Genomic DNA, 17,358 nt, shown 5'->3' on the forward strand with positions numbered 1-17,358 from the left:
GTGCTTCAGCTCCGGTGTTCTGTGCAGCTGCTCCCTTCTCTGCCTGGGTCTGGTGATGTGCTGGTCTGCTGTCCTTCATCTCTGGATGTCCATGTGGGTCCTCTCCAGCAGTGGTGCTGTGGTCTGCTGAGGCTATCCTCCTGCTTACTTCAGGTTCCCATGTGTCCCTGCTTCTTCCAAGGGATACACATGAGGGGGAAACATATGAGGGAAGATTGGCTGCATGGGTGGGAACATGAGGGCAGATACACTGGGTGGGGAGTTGGGAGGAACATGAGGGCAGATATGCTTCATAGGGGTGCACTCCGCATGTTTGTGTGTGTGTGGGGGGGGCATTTATTATGTGTATAAGTGGCACTTACACTGTGGGCATTATGTGTATAAGCGTCCACTTGATAGTGTGGGCATTATATGTATTAGCGGCATTGCTACCGTGGGCATTGTTTATAAGGGACACTGCTACTGTGGGCATTGTGTATAAGAGGCACTAATGTGTAGTATAATGTGAATAAGGGGCACTACTGTCAGTAGCTGGTTCGCATGGGGAGATGTGTGACAAATGCTGGTGTCCTGTGGAGGAGGGGTCTGATGACATAGAAAGAGGCAGATGTGGCTCTGCTGGCACATGTGTAAATTTTAAACTTTACTTGGGTTATATTAAAGCACAAATGTTCGTCCCCCTAAATCTCCCGGTCTTTTCAGAGTGCCCCACTCTGTAGGATGCAGATGTAAGTGCTGCTTGGTGCAAAGGGGTTGGGTGTGTGTGGGGGGGAAGGTTGAGTCTCTTTTCCCATTGTGGATAGGAGCCGGATGTGACATCAGGTGAGGGCGGAATTTCTCTTCTTCCCTTACAGTCTCCATTTATGGTAGTGCATTTTGTTTTATTTATGATGCATTGTTCCCTTGCAGGCTCGCTTCGATTGCCACGCTTCGGGCCCAGTATCTCACTCTGCTTCACTTGCCACAGGTTACTATTCCAAATAGTTGGTGACGTTGACTCAGTGCATTATGGGAAAGGTCCTCTCAATGAAAGGAATTAAGACGCTACCGTGGGAGAGGAGAGGGGAATGGTAAAGCTCTAGTCCCACCACTATCTAGTTCCACATGTGGGTCAGGGATAGGTTGGGGAAGTGTAAGCAGCGATAAGGAGCAGCAGCAGTTAGGATTGAGGGTTATGCCACCAAAAAGTGGTGCTAGACACGCCCAAAAGTTGGTGCTAGACACGCCCAAAAGGTGGTGTGGACAGGCCCAAAAGGTGGTTCTAGACAAGCCCTAAAGGTGGTTCTAGACACGCTCAAAAGGTGGTGCTAGAGATGCTCCTTCTGCGGTGCACCTCCTAATAAAATTAGCTGTGCACGCCTATGTGTCTATAGCAAATTTATTGACCTATTGTCCAAGGACAGTTTCTTCCTGTTATGCTGCAAAACTATCTATCAAACTGTCCACTGAACATGGTATGGTTTTCCGCACTTCTAGATAGGAAACATGATTACATTATATTCATACTTTATGGAAATACTACAACCCTATAAATTCCTTCATGGTTCTGCTTATGTCATTGAAGCATATGGCTTCCTTCGGACCTGCGTGCATGTCTAAATGCAAACACATCTAGCAGTTTTGTTGTGTGCATGTGTTGCGGATTGCATACACATCCCTACAAACTTATGAGGGCTTCGAGGACCATACAGATGGAGCCTTGCTCATCTAGCCTTCTCTGCTGCGCATAGGTGCACCAATGCTTATTAGCATAAGCCTTTCATCTACTGTTCTCGGCTGCAATACAATACAGAGAGAACAATACAGCAGGGGATTAAGTCCAACAGCACTGCCTTAATTAATTCTATTAAAGGGATAGATGAGCAGAGCTCCATCTGTACGTATTTTGGTAAAAAAAAATGTGTTCACTTAATGGGTGTTTCTTTGTGGCAACTGTGTACCAGCAAGGCACGTGCGTGCAAGGGATCCATTTAGTGGGTTTTGTCATTGTGTGTTGTAGGCATGTAGTCACAGTTCCTAGCTATTCGATTAATGCGCATGCATTCTGCATCCAGGAAGAGGTAGGTGTACATGCTGATGATAAAGATGGCAACTACTCTTATGGGACAGTGTTATTGGGTAGATGCGTATGACTCAGAACATGCATATAGTTGTGTGCAGGGCACGGCTCCAGAGGTGGGGCTGCAGGTCAGTTAAAATTTCATATAGGGGAGCCACACCAACTGCCAGTGAGTCAGTTTGAAATGGCAGTTGGTGACAGTTGGTGTGGCTCACCTATTTGGAATTTGAACTGACCTGCAGGCCCTCCTCTGGAGTCGCTACTGGTTGAATTAATATTTTGTTTGCATTCTGATTTCAGTGAGCAACCGGAATTGTATCTGGAGTTGCATTCTCATGATAAATGACTCAGAATCAGACGCATGTTATCTGTTTACAATCAGTGGTTACAAATAGATATACATGTCTTCTTAAACATGTGTAAATTATAATATTGTGTTGGATTTCATTAAGGTACAGGAAACCGGATTATGATATGTAGTGTGACTTCAGAAGTTTAATCTGTTTTAAACATAATAAAGCAAGAGTTTTAATTACAGCATCCTTGACTAAATCCATTGTTTTACTAAGATTACAATATATGATGAATGCTGCTTACAGTAATGTTGGCCCAACTCATGATTACAAAGTCATATTAATTAACGGGTCAATGGGTGGACACGTTCCAAAAGAAGGTTTTGATTATACTCCCACCAATATGGCTGTTTTATTTTCATTAATAACATCATATGTTTCCAAGGATGCCAGAAAGACAAGGTACAGATGTCCAGATACAAAATTATGTATGAAAGTTATTTTATTGGTGTTACACCATGAAATACAGTAGAAACGGAAAATAGTAAGAACAGGACAAGTAAGAACTTACAATGCTATTGAGAAACTAACATGGTGTAACAGTCTCATGTAGTGTGAGCTACACAGTCAATCAGTTCCGTATGGCTGGAAGAGCTGCACTCGACTAATCAGTAGTTCCTGGATTTCGACTGAGATCCGAATGCTTTGGTTAGAGTGTTTTGCACTGATATTGCTGTGGTCCTGTAAAAGTATTGGCTCAAGTATGGAATAAGGTCACTGGCATTGCCTAGAAAAGGTGAAGGACACATGTTAACAGTCAGAGCCGGCCCTAGCCAATTTGATGCCCTAGGCAAGATTCTGTTTGGTGCCCTCCCCCCCTCCGAGATAGTTGGGGATAGGGAGACAGGGAGATAGTGGGTGACTGAGTAGCCGCAGGTACACTCTCAGGCGCTACCGCTGGCGGCTCTGCTCAGATAAGAGCAGAGCCACCGGCGGGCACAGAACATCGGGTGCCCCACTACCATCAATGATTACTGAGCTAGCCACTAGGTGAAAGCAGATGCCCTAGGCAATTCCCTTGTCTGCCTATAGCTAGGGTCGGCTCTGTTAACAGTTTTGTTGAAAAAAAGTAGTTCTGGTGTTACCTGAGCCCTCAAAGTCTATCTCTTTGTTGGTGTCTTCCATCACTGGGGTTTTTCCTTGAAGCAGGTATCAAGAGTTAGAGAAGGGCTACATAGTGTATTCCAGAAATAACAGTGTTGAAATGTAATCTCTTTAAAGGTGGCCAGTCACCATGCCTGATGCCAGGCGGCACCATAAAAGCCACACTCTTTCCTTGCTTCCAGACATCCTATCTGCCTCACTACCTTCCCTGCTGCCACACTGGTCCTCACTCCCAGCCACACCGTGCTGCTACTGGGCCCAGAGGAAGGCAGCAAGATGGGGGGGCAGTGGTTGAACTGGCTGACACTGCTGGCAGGTGGCACTACCCCTTATGCGATTCTTCTAGACTGATGCTAGTCACGTTTCGGTGCCTGACAGGGGGACAATCTGCAGCAGATACTTTGGCATTATTTGCACGGAGGACCTGGAGCTGCAGCTCCATCCGCCCCATTGTTAATCCGGCACTGAGCGGGCCCCCTGGGACCTGACAGGCCCTAAGCAGTTGCCTTTGTTGCCTAGTGGTAAATCCGCTACTGGTTGAACCTTCTAGTACATTTCTCCTCCCATCAACTTAACGTCGCCCACCTCTATTCCGCTTTCACAACTGCACTGTGAAAGAATACAGAAGAAAGAAAACAAAGAAAGAGAAAAATGAAAAGAGATTATATTCAAGGTAAGCAAATGAAGAAAAAATGTATATATTACTATAATTATAATAATTACAGTATATATTTTGTATTTTTTTAGAATTAAGAATAAGTACAAAATATTTAACTGATTTAAATTAATACAGCTTAATCGTACAGACTACACTGTAGCCCACCAGTGGTGGCCACGTGCTCTATATTGATTGGCCTTGCTTCTCTGGTAACTGGCCATGCTCCTATTGCTGGCCACATCCCTTTAGTGACACATCAAAATGATGAGCTACTACCATTGCATTCCCTCGGGGGGCCCTTCACACCCCACTCTAACATTTCACAAAACTGCAGCTCACTGGACGTTACTTTTCTTATTCACCATTCTTCGTAAACTCTAAAGACTGTGGGCCATGAAAATCCAAGATCAAGAATCATTCAATGTTCAATGTTCTTCCTTATTCTGGGGGTGTCGGAACAACAACAACTGAATCTCTTTACTATGTACAGTGGCGCATGCAACAGGGAGTACCTAGAACACTCCTCCCCTGAATGACTGCAAGTGGAGCGTAATGCCCTGATTTGTAGGTATGATTCTTACTCAGCCCCTTCATACACTTGTGAATTGTGGCTTTAGGCCGACAGGGAGTTGGGTTTAATTTCACAATTTATACAGTATATATCATTGTAGTATACACACATACTATATATAAGTTACATACATGCTATATGTTTATCTATATATGCATATTTATTATTAACAGTTTCTTATATAGCGCAGCACATTTTGTTGCACTATTATTATTATTATTATTATTATTATTACTATTATCTTTTACTCAGCGCCCATTACTGAGTACATAAACAAAAGAGCAAAACAAGAAAAAAGCACTTACAGTTTGAGACAATGGGGGTCATTCCGAGCTGTTCGCTCGCTAGCAGTTTTTAGCAGCCGTGCAAACGCTATGCCGCCGCCCACTGGGAGTGCATTTTAGCTTAGCAGAAGTGCGAACGAAAGGATCGCAGAGCGACGGCAACGTTTTTTTGTGCAGTTTAAGAGTAGCTCAAAACCTACTCAGCACTTGCGATGACTGCAGACTGTTCAGTTCCTGTTTTGACGTCACAAACACGCCCTGCGTTCGCCCAGCCACGCCTGCGTTTTTCCTGGCACTCCTGCGTTTTTACGAACACTCCCTGAAAACGGTCAGTTGACACCCAGAAACGCCCTCTTCATGTCAATCACTCTGCGGCCAGCAGTGCGACTGAAAAGCTTCGCTAGACCCTGTGTGAAACTACATCGTTCGTTGTATTAGTACACGGTGCGTGCGCATTGCGCCACAAACGCATGCGCAGAAGTGCCTTTTTTTGCATCATCGCTGCACAGCGAACGAATGCAGCTAGCGAAAACTCGGAATGACCACCAATACTTGGAGGTAGGTGCTAGCAAAGGGAATATTGAGTAAAAGATGTGTAAGTAAGAGAAGGAAAGGCACATGAGGGGAGAAGGCCCTGCTCGTGTGAGCTTACATTCTAAAAGTAAAATGTGTATATATATATATATATATATATATATATACAGATCCAAAACAAATGGCACTAGAGGCAAACTGTAAAAATAACATAACAACCAACATTAATAGTGAAAAATAAGCATGCTTAAAAATGTACATATGTAAGTGCCCTGTAGAGACAAATAACCATATATATATATATGAAGGGAGGATTAATCACCCCGTATATAGCACCTATATACGGGGTGATTAATCCTCCCTTCATATATATATGTTGGTTGTTATGTTATTTTTACAGTTTGCCGCTAGTGGCCACGGGGGAGGCTTTCTTCCTATGACCATAGATCCAACCCCCTGTATTTCCGGACCGTGGAACCTGTGACACACACGCTGTGCGTCTCTATGGTAACAGTGTCGTCTGAGTAGAAGGGGGAAGTGGAAGGTGATGGCCGGAAGCAAGGACCCGGTGTGCGGCAGCGAGGACGGCGCGGACTGGTGCAGGTATTTAAATGTTTGTTTTGTCATGTTACACTGATACTGTATTTGGTACTGAGGACGGGGCATGAGCTCCGAAACGTTTACCTATCAATACATTGTGTTTGTCATATGCAAGCCTCCAGTGCCGTTTGTTTTGGATCTGCATGCTGATTTGTATACAGGCACGGGGCGAAGGTGACTATATTGATGGGAGTGCCGGCTGCTATGGACTGTGTATATATATATATATATATATATTATTATTTTTTTATATATATATATATACACACACACACTATATATATATATATATATAGTGGTCACCATGCCGACGCCGGGATCCCGTCCACTTACCAGCCCAACAGTCGGCATGCCGACTGACAGGGACTATTCCCACTCGTGGGTCTCCACCACACCCATAGAATGGGAATAGAACCTGTGGCGAGCGCAGCACAAGGGGCTTTGTTGTGCTTGCCCTCTGCCGGCATTATGCTGCCGATATCCCGGGGTCGGTATATACACTGCTCAAAAAAATAAAGGGAACACTTAAACAACACAATGTAACTCCAAGTCAATCACACTTCTGTGAAATCAAACTGTCCACTTAGGAAGCAACGCTGATTGACAATCAATTTCACATGCTGTTGTGCAAATGGAATAGACAACAGGTGGAAATTATAGGCAATTAGCAAGACACCCCCAATAAAGGAGTTGTCCTGCAGGTGGTGACCACAGACCACTTCTCGGCTCCTATGCTTTCTGGCTGATGTTTTGGTCACTTTTGAAAGCTGGCGGTGCTTTCACTCTAGTGGTAGCATGACACAGAGTCTACCATCCACACAAGTGGCTCAGGTAGTGCAGCTCATCCAGGATGGCACATCAATGCGAGCTATGGCAAGAAGGTTTGCTGTGTCTAACAGCGTAGTGTCCAGGGCATGGAGGCGCTACCAGGAGACAGGCCAGTACATCAGGAGGCATGGAGGAGGGCGTAGGAGGGCAACAACCCAGCAGCAGGACCGCTACCACCGCCTTTGTGCAAGGAGGAACAGGAGGAGCACTGCCAGAGCCCTGCAAAATGACCTCCAGCAAGCCTTAAATGTGCATGTGTCTACTCAAACGATCAGAAACAGACTCCATGAGGGTGGTATGAGGGCCCGACGTCCACAGGTGGGGGTTGTGCTCACAGCCCAACACCGTGCAGGACGTTTGGCATTTGCCAGAGAACACAAAGATTGGCAAATTCGCCTCTGGCGCCCTGTGCTCTTCACAGATGAAAGCAGGTTCTCACTGAGCACATGTGACAGATGTGACAGAGTCTGGAGACACCAAGGAGAATGTTCTGCTGCCTGCAACATCCTCCAGCATGACCGGTTTGGCAGTGGGTAATGGTGTGGTGTGGCATTTCTTTGGGGGGCCACACAGCCCTCTATGTGCTCGCCAGAGGTAACCTGACTGCCATTACCGAGATGAGATCCTCAGACCCCTTGTGAGACCATATGCTGGTGCGGTTGGCCCTGGGTTCCTCCTAATGCAAGACAATGCTAGACCTCATGTGGCTGGAGTGTGTCAGCAGTTCCTGCAAGACGAAGGCATTGATGCTATGGACTGGCCCGCCCGTTCCCCAGACCTGAATCAAATTGAGCACATCTGGGACATCATGTCTCGCTCCATCCACCAACCCACGTTGCACCACAGATTGTCCAGGAGTTGGCGGATGCTTTAGTCCAGGTCTGGGAGGAGATCCCTCAGGAGACCATCCACCATCTCATCAGGAGCATGCCCAGGCGTTGTAGGGAGGTCATACGGGCACGAGGAGGCCACAGACACTACTGAGCCTCATTTTGACTTGTTTTAAGGACATTACATCAAAGTTGGATCAGCCTGTAGTGTGTTTTTCCACTTTAATTTTGAGTGTGACTCCAAATCCAGACCTCCATGGGTTAATAAATTTGAATTCCATTGATAATTTTTGTGTGATTTTGTTGTCAGCACATTCAACTATGTAAAGAACAAAGTATTTAATAAGAATATTTCATTCATTCAGATGTAGGATGTGTTATTTTAGTGTTCCCTTTATTTTTTTGAGCAATGTATATATATACATTGAAACCACCTTTGCAAATACTGCATTTGCCCTTGATGTCTAACTGCAAACACGAATCGGGGATGCTACTTGGACATAGATTTGTAGTTATCCAAGTACCAGCATGCAGAGGCGGCTTGCTGGGACCTGTAGTCCCTCCTGTAAAAGACACTGGGGCAGATGTATTAGGCCTGGAGAAGTGATAAAGCAGTGATAAGTTTAAAGTGATAATGCACGAGCCAATCAGCTTCTAACAGTTAATTTACATATTGGAGCTGATTGGCTGGTGCGTTATCACCTTGCACTTATCACTCCTTTATCACTTCTCCGGGCTTAATACATCTGCCCCAATATTATTTAAAATATGTATTGTAACACAGACAGCACAAATCTGACATGGGTTTAGAACTGCAGGACTGGGGCTGGACAGGATCCAGGCCGGGTGTTGCTGTTAGCCAGGGTTGAGAAGCAGCTGAATGTAAGCACCTGTTTGTGCTAAAAGGGTTTCAGACACAAGAAGTATTGATCCTGATGGTGGACAAGCTGCCCTGGTGATAGGCTTGAAGTGGCTAATGTTAGGGTTCCCGGACCTTAGGTTCCACAGGAGAACTTGTGTATGCCTTTTGAAGACTCTGTGAGTACTGATTTGCTGTAACTGAGCTGTGAATCCTGCGCCTGCTTGTGAAACTGCCTGTGATTGAAAATAAACGTATCTTGGATTTTACTCTGGTCTATGTGATTTCTGTCACTGTATGTATATATGAATGTTTGTTCTTCATAGGCTTCTACATCGTAGATGGATCTGGACCAAACTTGGTACACATATCCTTCATTATCCAAATTAAAATACTGTCAGAGTTTAAACTAAAAGAAAATCCACCCCTGCACCAATTGAGATGACACAAGCGTGAGGTGGTCCAGTTGGATCCTAGCCAGGTTTTAGGGGGGTTAGGGTCCTGATCAGTCCTCACAGTGAATGCACTGCAGTGAACTTTGGCCCAGGAAGCCTGTTCTTGTCCATCCACTGGATGGATTTGGAAGAAAATTTCACAGAGTGGTAACATTGGATCCATGAAAACATAATAGGGGGTTGGGGTCGGTCGGACCTCAAGGTGGAACGCGCTGGCCAGAACATTGACTGGGTGAGCCTTTTCTGGGCCTGCCACTGGATGTATTTGGCAGAAAACTTTACAGCGTAGCCACATCTTCTGGATCCCAGAAGACATACTAGGGGATTGGGATCCTGGTTAGACCTCCTGTTGGTGTACGCTGGGCAGCACTTTGACACAGGGGGTCTGTTCCTTGTTTTCCACTGGATGGATTTGGCTGAAAACTTTAATGAAGTGATAACTGACCAGTGGTGCAAGTAGAAAAAATGTATTAGTGGTACTGTGTCGCCAAAAATGGGTGTAGTCACATGCCACATAGGGCGTGGCCAATGAAAATGGGGCATGATACACATATGGGGGGCCAGACACACACAGGCTCCCAGTAGTGCAGTGCCAGATACACATATGCCCCCAGGATGCCAGATACACATATGCCCCACAGTACCAGATATTCCCCCACAGTGCCAGATAATCTCCCACAGTGCCAGATACAAATATGCCCCCGAAGAGCCAGATATGCCCCCATAGTGCCAGATACACATATGCCCACACAGTACAAGATATGCTCCCACAGTGCCAGATAATCTCCCACAGTGCCAGATACAAATATGCCCCCAAAGTGCCAGATACACATATGCCCCCACAGTGCCAGATATGCCCCCACAATGCCAGATACAAATATGCACACACAGTGCCAGATTCACATATGCCCCCACAGTGCCAGATAATCTCTCACAGTGCCAGATACAAATATGCCCACGAACTGCCAGATATGCCCACACAGTGCCAGATACACATATGCCCCCACAATGGCAGATACAAATATGCCCATACAGTGCCAGATTCACATATGCCCCCAGTGTCAGATATGCCCCCATAGTGCCAGATACACACATGCCCCCACAGTGCCAGGTACACACATCCCCCACAGTGCCAGGTACACACATGCCCCCCACAGGGCCAGGTACACACATGCCCCCCATAGTGCTGCTCACCGCTGCTTGCTGCTGCTGTGTGAGTCAAGGGAGGAGAGCGAAGCGCGCACCTCTCCTGCCCCTCAGTGCTCAGTCCGGCGGCAGCGTGTATCTCAAACCAGGCGCCAGTTCATGAGCCAATCAAAGCTTGCGGTCTGGCAGCAAATCAGGAGCCACTGCTGCCAGTCCGAAAGCTCTGATTGGCTCACGAACCAGCGGCTTGTTTGAGATCCTACACGCCGCCGGACTGAGCAATGAGGGGCAGGAAAGGTGCACGCTGCACTCTCCTCCCCTGACACACAAACAGCAGCGGCTGCAAGTATAGTGGACGGACGGCTGTCAATTTCTTTCATTTTTTTTATCGGTACGCAGTACCGCCCCGTACAGCCATACTTGCAGCACTGTAACGGACAGAAATTACCATAATTTAATTTCCTGAAATAATTGACTGAAATAACCATAAATCAGTTAACTAAAATAACTGACAGGAATGGACGTGGGAAGACAAAACAGACCCAAAAGTCTTGGAATAGCAACATTGATAACAGAATGAAAATGGCATCTGTTGTGACAAAGTAATTCTATGTAGAGATGATGTAGGGTAAAACAGATACACAATAGTACTACAGCACTGATGTATAATAGTTCTGATGTCAGATCCTTGAAGCTGTATAGAAATTTTTACATTTTTATTTGATTTTTCTGTCAAATATTTGTATGTCTATCAGTGAGGCGGAGATATGCCGCTGTCAGTGAGGCAGGGATGTGCTGCTGTCAGTGAGGCGGGGATGTGCCGATGACATTGAGGTGGGGATGTGCTACTGTCAGTGAGGTGGGGATGTGTTGCTGTCAGTGAGGCGGGGATGTGCCAATGTCAGTGAGGCGGGGATGTGCCAATGTCAGTGAGGCGGGGATATGCCGATGTTAGTGCGGCGGGGATGTGCCGATGTCAGTGAGGCGGGGATCTGCTGCTGTCAGTGAGACGGGGATGAGCTGCTGTCAGTGAGGCAGGGATGTGCTGCTGTCAGTGAGGCGGCGATGGGTTGCTGTCAGTGAGGCAGGGATGTGCTGCTGTCAGTGAGGCGGGGATGGGCTGCTGTCAGTGAGGTAGGGATGTGCTGCTATCAGTGAGGCAGGGATGTGCTGCTATCAGTGAGGCATGGATGTGCTGCTGTCAGTGAGGCAGGGATGTGCTGCTGTCAGTGAGGTGAGGATGTGCTACTGTCAATGAGGTGGGGATGTGCTGCTGTTAGTGAGGCACAGAAGTGGTGCTGTCAGTGAGGCTGGGATGTGCTGCTGTCAATGAGGCAGGGATGTGCTGCTGTCAGTGAGGCAGGGATGTGCTGCTGTCAATGAGGCAGGGATGTGCTGCTGTCAGTGAGGTGGTGATGTGCTGCTGTCAGTGAGATAGGGATGTGCTGCTGTCAGTGAGGCAAGGATGTGCTGCTGTCAGTGATGTGCTGCTGTCAGAGAGGCTGGGATGTGCTGCTGTCAGTAATGCAGATATGTGCTGCTGTCAGTGAGACGGAGATGTGCTGCTGTCAGTGAGGCAGGGATGTGCTGCTGCCAATGAGGCAGGGATGTGCTGCTGTCAGTGAGGCGGTGATGTGATGCTGTCAGTGAGGCTAGGATGTGCTGCTGTCAATGAGGCAGGGATGTGCTGCTGTCAGTGAGGTGGGGATTTACTGCTGTCAGTGAGGCGGGGATGTGCTGCTGTCAGTGAGATGGGGATGTGCTGCTGTCAGTGAGACGGGATGTGCTGCTGTCAGTGAGGCAGGGATGTGCTGCTGTCAATGAGGCAGGGATGTGCTGCTGTCAGTGAGGCGGTGATGTGATGCTGTCAGTGAGGCTGGGATGTGCTGCTGTCAATGAGGCAGGGATGTGCTGCTGTCAGTGAGGTGGGGATTTGCTGCAAACAGTGAGGCGGGGATGTGCTGCAATCAGTGAGGTGGGGATGTGCTGCTGTCAGTGAGGCGGGGATGTGCTGCTGTCAGTGAGGTGGGGATGTGCTGCTGTCAGTGATGTGCTGCTGTCAGTGAGGCTGGGATGTGCTGCTGTCAGTAAGGCAGGTATGTGCTGCTGTCAGTAAGGCAGGGATGTGCTGCTGTCAGTGAAGCAGGGATGTGCCGCTGTCAGTGAGGCGGGGATGTGCCGCTGTCAGTGAGGCGGGGATGTGCCGCTGTCAGTGAGGCAGTGATGTGCCGCTGTCAGTGAGGCAGGATGTGCTGCTGTCAGTGAGGTGGAGATGTGCTGCTGTCAGTGAAGCGGGGATGTGCTGCTGTCAGTGAGGCAGGGATGTGCTGCTGTCAGTGAGGCGGGGATGTGCTGCTGTCAGTGAGGCAGGGATGTGCTGCTGTCAGTGAGGTGGGGATGTGCTGCTGTCAGTGAGGCAGGGATGTGCCGCTGTCAGTGAAGCAGGGATGTGCAACTGTCAGTGAGGCGGGGATGTGCTGCTGTCAGTGAAGCGGGGATGTACCACTGTCAGTGAGGCAGTGATGTGCCGCTATCAGTGATGCGGGGATGTGCTGCTGTCAGTGAGGTGGGGATGTGCTGCTGTCAGTGAGGCAGTGGTGTGCCGCTGTCAGTGAGGTGGGGATGTGCCACTGTCAGTGAGGTGGGGATGTGCCGCTGTCAGTGAGGCAGTGATGTGCTGCCATGAGTGAGGCGGGGATGTGCTGCTGTCAGTGAGGCGGAGATGTGCTGCTATCAGAGAGGCACAGATGTGGTGCTGTCAGTGATGCATCCCTGCACTGCTGTCAGTGAGGCGGGGATGTGCTTCTGTCAGGGAGGCAGGGATGGGCTGCTGTCAGTGAGGCGGGGATGTGCTTCTGTCAGGGAGGCAGGGATGGGCTGCTGTCAGTGAGGCGGGGATGTGCTTCTGTCAGGGAGGCAGGGATGTGCTGCTGTCAGTGAGGCGGGGATGTTCTGCTGTCATTGAGGCAGGGATGTGCTGCTATCAGTGAGACGGGGATGTGCTGCTGTCACTGAGGTGGGGATGTGCTGCAATCAGTGAGGCGGGGATGTGCTGCTGTCAGTGAGGCGGGGATGTGCTGCTGTCAGTGAGGTGGTGATGTGCTGCTGTCAGTGAGATAGGGATGTGCTGCTGTCAGTGAGGCAAGGATGTGCTGCTGTCAGTGATGTGCTGCTGTCAGAGAGGCTGGGATGTGCTGCTGTCAGTAATGCAGATATGTGCTGCTGTCAGTGAGGTGGGGATTTACTGCTGTCAGTGAGGCGGGGATGTGCTGCTGTCAGTGAGATGGGGATGTGCTGCTGTCAGTGAGACGGGGATGTGCTGCTGTCAGTGAGGCAGGGATGTGCTGCTGTCAATGAGGCAGGGATGTGCTGCTGTCAGTGAGGCGGTGATGTGATGCTGTCAGTGAGGCTGGGATGTGCTGCTGTCAATGAGGCAGGGATGTGCTGCTGTCAGTGAGGTGGGGATTTGCTGCAAACAGTGAGGCGGGGATGTGCTGCAATCAGTGAGGTGGGGATGTGCTGCTGTCAGTGAGGCGGGGATGTGCTGCTGTCAGTGAGGTGGGGATGTGCTGCTGTCAGTGATGTGCTGCTGTCAGTGAGGCTGGGATGTGCTGCTGTCAGTAAGGCAGGTATGTGCTGCTGTCAGTAAGGCAGGGATGTGCTGCTGTCAGTAAGGCAGGGATGTGCTGCTGTCAGTGAAGCAGGGATGTGCCGCTGTCAGTGAGGCGGGGATGTGCCGCTGTCAGTGAGGCGGGGATGTGCCGCTGTCAGTGAGGCAGTGATGTGCCGCCGTCAGTGAGGCAGGATGTGCTGCTGTCAGTGAGGTGGAGATGTGCTGCTGTCAGTGAAGCGGGGATGTGCTGCTGTCAGTGAGGCAGGGATGTGCTGCTGTCAGTGAGGCGGGGATGTGCTGCTGTCAGTGAGGCAGGGATGTGCTGCTGTCAGTGAGGCAGTGATGTGCCGTTGTCAGTGAGGCAGGATTGGGCTGCTGTCAGTGAGGTGGGGATGTGCTGCTGTCAGTGAGGCAGGGATGTGCCGCTGTCAGTGAAGCAGGGATGTGCAACTGTCAGTGAGGCGGGGATGTGCTTCTGTCAGTGAAGCGGGGATGTACCACTGTCAGTGAGGCAGTGATGTGCCGCCATCAGTGATGCGGGGATGTGCTGCTGTCAGTGAGGTGGGGATGTGCTGCTGTCAGTGAGGCAGTGGTGTGCCGCTGTCAGTGAGGTGGGGATGTGCCGCTGTCAGTGAGGCAGTGATGTGCTGCCATGAGTGAGGCGGGGATGTGCTGCTGTCAGTGAGGCGGAGATGTGCTGCTATCAGAGAGGCACAGATGTGGTGCTGTCAGTGATGCATCCCTGCACTGCTGTCAGTGAGGCGGGGATGTGCTTCTGTCAGGGAGGCAGGGATGGGCTGCTGTCAGTGAGGCGGGGATGTGCTTCTGTCAGGGAGGCAGGGATGGGCTGCTGTCAGTGAGGCGGGGATGTGCTTCTGTCAGGGAGGCAGGGATGTGCTGCTGTCAGTGAGGCGGGGATGTTCTGCTGTCATTGAGGCAGGGATGTGCTGCTATCAGTGAGACGGGGATGTGCTGCTGTCACTGAGGTGGGGATGTGCTGCAATCAGTGAGGCGGGGATGTGCTGCTGTCAGTGAGGCGGGGATGTGCTGCTGTCAGTGAGGTGGTGATGTGCTGCTGTCAGTGAGATAGGGATGTGCTGCTGTCAGTGAGGCAAGGATGTGCTGCTGTCAGTGATGTGCTGCTGTCAGAGAGGCTGGGATGTGCTGCTGTCAGTAATGCAGATATGTGCTGCTGTCAGTGAGGCAGGGATGTGCTGCTGTCAGTGAAGCAGGGATGTGCCGCTATCAGTGAGGCGGGGATGTGCTGCTGTCAGTGAGGTGGGCATGAGCCGCTGTCAGCGAGGCAGTGATGTGCCACCATCAGTGAGGCGGGGATGTGCTGCTGTCAGTGAGGCGGAGATGTGCTGCTGTCAGTGAGGCAGGGATGTGCTGCTGTCAGTGAAGCAGGGATGTGCCGCTGTCAGTGAGGCGGGGATGTGCTGCTGTCAGTGAGGTGGGCATGTGCCGCTGTCAGTGAGGCAGTGATGTGCCACCATAAGTGAGGTGTGGATGTGCTGCTGTCAGTGAGGCGGAGATGTGCTGCTGTCAGTGAGGCGGGGATATGCTGCTGTCAGTGAGGCAGTGATGTGCTGCTGTCAGTGAGGCGGGGATGTGCTGCTGTCACTGAGTTGGAGATGTGCTGCTATCAGTAAGGCCGGGTTGTGCTGCTGTCAGTGAGGCGGGGCTGTGCCGCTGTCAGTTAGGCAGGGATGTGCTGCTGTCAGAGAGGTAGCGATGTGCCGCTGTCAGTGAGGCAGTGATGTGCCGCTGTCAGTGAGGTGGTGATGTGCTGCTGTCAGTGAGGTGGGGATGTGCAGCCGTCAGTAGGGCAGGAATGTACTGCTGTCAGTGAGGCAGGGATGTGCTGCTATCAGTAAGGCCTGGTTGTGCTGCTGTCAGTGAGGCGGGATGTGCTGCTGTCAGTGAGGCGGGGATGTGCCGTCGTCAGTAGGGCTGGGATGTACTGCTGTCAGTGAGGTAGGGATGTGCTGCTGTCAGTAAGGCAGGGTTGTGCTGCTGTCAGTGAGGCGGGGATGTGCCGCTGTCAGTGAGGCGGGGATGTGCTACTATCAGTGAGGCAGGGATGTGCTGCTGTCAGTGAGGCAGTGATGTGCCACCATCAGTGAGGCGGGGATGTGCTGCTGTCAGTGAGGCGGAGATGTGCTGCTGTCAGTGAGGCAGGGATGTGCTGCTGTCAGTGAAGCAGGGATGTGCCGCTGTCAGTGAGGCGGGGATGTACTGCTGTCAGTGAGGTGGGCATGTGCCGCTGTCAGTGAGGCAGTGATGTGCCACCATCAGTGAGGTGGGGATGTGCTGCTGTAAGTGAGGCGGAGATGTGCTGCTGTCAGTGAGGCGGGGATGTGCTGCTGTCAGTGAGGCAGTGATGTGCTGCTGTCAGTGAGGCGGGGATGTGCTGCTGTCACTGAGTTGGAAATGTGCTGCTATCAGTAAGGCCGGGTTGTGCTGCTGTCAGTGAGGCGGGGCTGTGCCGCTGTCAGTGAGGCAGGGATGTGCTGCTGTCAGAGAGATAGCGATGTGCCGCTGTCAGTGAGGCAGTGATGTGCCGCTGTCAGTGAGGTGGTGATGTGCTGCTGTCAGTTAGGTGGGGATGTGCAGCCGTCAGTAGGGCGGGAATGTACTGCTGTCAGTGAGGCAGGGATGTGCTGCTATCAGTAAGGCCGGGTTGTGCTGCTGTCAGTGAGGCGGGGATGTGCTGCTGTCAGTGAGGCGGGGATGTGCCACCATCAGTAGGGCGGGGATGTACTGCTGTCAGTGAGGTAGGGATGTGCTGCTGTCAGTAAGGCAGGGTTGTGCTGCTGTCAGTGAGGCGGGGATGTGCCGCTGTCAGTGAGGCGGGGATGTGCCGAAGTCAGTGAGGCGGGGATGTGCTACTATCAGTGAGGGAGGGATGTGCTGCTGTCAGTGAGGCAGTAATGTGTTGCTGTCAGTGAGAGAGTGATGTAACACTGTCAGTGAGGCAGTGATGTGCCGCCGTCAGTGATGCGGGGATGTGCTGCTGTCAGTGAGCGTAGATGTGCTGCTGTCAGTGAGGCGGGGATGTGCTGCTGTCAGTGAGGCAGTGATGTGCCGCCATCAGTGAGGTGGGGATGTGCTGCTGTCAGTGAGGCGGAGATGTGCTGCTATCAGTGAGGCACAGATGTGGTGCTGTCAGTGATGCAGGGATGCACTGTTGTCAGTGAGGCGGGGATGTGCTACTGTCAGTGAGACAAGGATGCACTGCTGTCAGTGAGGCGGGGATGTGCTTCTGTCAGTGAGGCAGGGATGGGCTGCTGTCAGTGAGGTGGGGATTTGCTGCTGTCAGTGGGGCAGGGATGTGCTGCTGTCAGTGAGGCAGTGATGTGCTGCTGTCAGTGAGGCGGGGATGTTCTGATGTCAGTGAGGTGGGGATGTGCTGCTGTCAGTGAGATGGGGATGTGCTGCTGTCACTGAGGTGGAGATGTGCT

General features: G+C 50.5%; 1 long non-coding RNA gene across 2 annotated transcripts in view; it reads right to left on the bottom strand.

The window, feature by feature from the left end:
• Positions 1 to 2,836: 2,836 nt before the first annotated feature.
• Positions 2,837 to 17,358, bottom strand: part of LOC135055619 (uncharacterized) — a 137,778-nt gene continuing 123,256 nt past the window's right edge. Inside the window, exon 3 of one of the 2 annotated variants that reach the window (XR_010243786.1) lies at positions 2,837 to 4,125. This is a non-coding gene — a long non-coding RNA (uncharacterized LOC135055619). The remainder of the gene's footprint in view (positions 4,126 to 17,358) is intronic. The other variant, XR_010243785.1, reaches the window with a different exon arrangement.

Source organism: Pseudophryne corroboree, chromosome 1 (genome assembly GCF_028390025.1).
Source record: "Pseudophryne corroboree isolate aPseCor3 chromosome 1, aPseCor3.hap2, whole genome shotgun sequence".
Classification (NCBI taxonomy): domain Eukaryota; kingdom Metazoa; phylum Chordata; class Amphibia; order Anura; family Myobatrachidae; genus Pseudophryne; species Pseudophryne corroboree.